Source organism: Penaeus vannamei, chromosome 22 (genome assembly GCF_042767895.1).
Source record: "Penaeus vannamei isolate JL-2024 chromosome 22, ASM4276789v1, whole genome shotgun sequence".
Lineage (NCBI taxonomy): Eukaryota > Metazoa > Arthropoda > Malacostraca > Decapoda > Penaeidae > Penaeus > Penaeus vannamei.
Window position 1 is genome coordinate 29,976,210 of NC_091570.1, and position 2,500 is coordinate 29,978,709.

General features: G+C 36.5%; 1 protein-coding gene across 1 annotated transcript in view; it reads left to right on the forward strand.

The window, feature by feature from the left end:
- Positions 1–2,500, forward strand: part of LOC113816743 (uncharacterized) — a 162,201-nt gene that overhangs the window by 11,156 nt on the left and 148,545 nt on the right. The gene's annotated exons all lie outside the window — the stretch shown is intronic.

A 2,500-nucleotide genomic window follows, 5' to 3' on the forward strand; every position in this document is an offset into this window, starting at 1 on the left:
CACACACACACACACACACACACACACACACACACACACACACACACACATATATATATATATATATATATATATATATATATATATATATATATATATATATATTTATATATATATAAACACACACACACATACACATATATGTGTGTGTGTGTATGTGTGTGTGTGTGTGTATCTATGTGTATGTGTTTATGTATATATGTATGTACCTACTATATGTAATATAGTGATTCTTGGTTTACTTTTATTTCATGGTCTCTGTGAAAATATTTTCCGTTAACATCATTTGAAACTATGATTCGTAAAGTAGGAGAGAAAAGAAAGGAAGTTGAGCCCGAAGTTTGTAGGAGGAGCAATAGCCTTCTAGGTATATATAAAAACCATTACTAGCTCGCATGATATCTACATCCAACATGAGGCTCCTGGTGAGTAGTTTAGAATCTACGTGTCCCTTGTCTTCGTACGTTTGAAAAATATTTAGTATACGAGGATAGGGGGAAAAAATACTCATAGACGCTTACGTTTCTTTACAGATTTTATTATTGGTGGCTGCCGCATCCGCCACATCTCAGGGTTATAATTTACCCACACCTTCTGGGCCATCCTTTAAAGCCGGGGGCAACCCCCGGCGTTAAAGGACAAGAGCGACACGTGGACGGCAGCTGCGTGACACCTCAAGTGAACAGTCGTGTGTTCTTGTATGATGTGCCACCAAATCAAAGTTCTTCTGTCAAGCCTCCATACATTCCCAAACCCAAGCTGGAACGAAATATTGTTTTCGTGAGACTTCCTGGAGGTAGTCAAGGACCAGAACCCATCGTGGTTCCTCCTCCGAGGCAGCAACACGTCTTTACGAAGCATTCGGAACAAGGTCAATAGGTGATCGAGGTGCCAGCGCCACCACCTTCGGATCCCGAAGTATTCTTCGTGAACTATGCAGGAGAGAAACCAACTCTTCCTGGTGGAGTAGACCTCCAAACGGCGCTGAGTGCTGCCTCTCAAGTTGGCGGTCAAGTTGTGGGAGGTGGTGGAAGTGGAGGAGGTGGTGGCAGTGGAAGCTCTGGTGGCGGTATCGGAGGAGGATTTGGAGGTGGCATCGGAGGCAGCAGTGGAGGTGGCGTTGGAGGTGGTATTGGCGGTGGAAATGGAGTTGGTATTGGTTGCGGTTCTGGTGGTAGCATCGGAAGTGGATTTGGTGGTGGAATTGGAGGCAGAAGCGGAGGTGGATCCGGCAGTGGAAGCTACAGTCCCCCTAGTCCTTCCACCTTATACGGTGGGCCATAATCAGCGGCCAATTTATATTTAGTATCTGGTTGATATAAGAATATCAAAAGATTTGTTATTATTTGTCGATAAATACATAAGTAAATGTTTTTAGAAATATATGACTATCCTTACTTTAGTTATACAAATTACGTATCATTACCTCATTGTCTTGGCATATCTTTAAAAGAAAAAAGGCCATTGAAAACAAAACAAAACAAAACAAAAGCAAAAACAGAATAACAAATTATGTGATGTGTATAGGACGCGCACATTGGAGATACACATCACCAACATGTGCATGTCCAGCTATCTTCATTTACACATGTTTTGTTACGATACTAAATCGCTTGTTTGACATTCTAAATGATTTGTCAGGTATGTTTAAAACCTAACTTATTAGTGACATTTTCTTTTACAAATGTGAGGAGATATGAATTAAAGTTTGAGTCAAATTCAGTATTATGGTAATTGTACTGACCACGCCCTTAGGTTTTACCTTGTTTTTAATGGTATTCAAAATAGATAAAGCAATTACTCGTATAAAAAGAGAAAAGCCTATAATGGATTTTGTTTGTATAGAGGCTAACATAAGCAAGAATATGATAATCATTCTCATTTATATTTCTGTATATTTCACTATCATTATCTTTATTTGTGTTTTTTCTTTTTTAATAAATGGGTTTGCAGTGGAGAAATAGAAAAAGGCAATAAAGTTCATTGAAATGACAATAAAAGAGTAAGGTTCTGAAATTTCTAGAACCCTAATGTGGATACTGAAAGTGCTTTAGCGTATTGGTGTGGATTATTTGTGAGTATCAGTATTGCCTTTAAGAAAAAAAAATTGTTTTTAAAAGAAAGAAAAAATCCTGTATCTGAGACTGAAAGAATAGTGAAAAGGTCAAGGATGATAATAATAGCAAGAATAACAATATTACTAATTGATAATAATAATGATGATAATGGCATAAGTAACAGCAGTAATGTTAATAACAATAACAACAACAATAACGATGCTGATAATAATGGTAATAATGATAATGATGATAATTACAATAATGGTTATAATGATAATCACAATATTAATGATAATGATACTGATGACAACAAACGAATAATTCGATAAAAAATATGATAATGAAAATAAAATTGAGAATGATATGGTAATGATATGAAAAGGAAGAAAAGCAACACCAGGATATCAGTCTTGTACTTTAATAGCTTAATAGGAATAGTA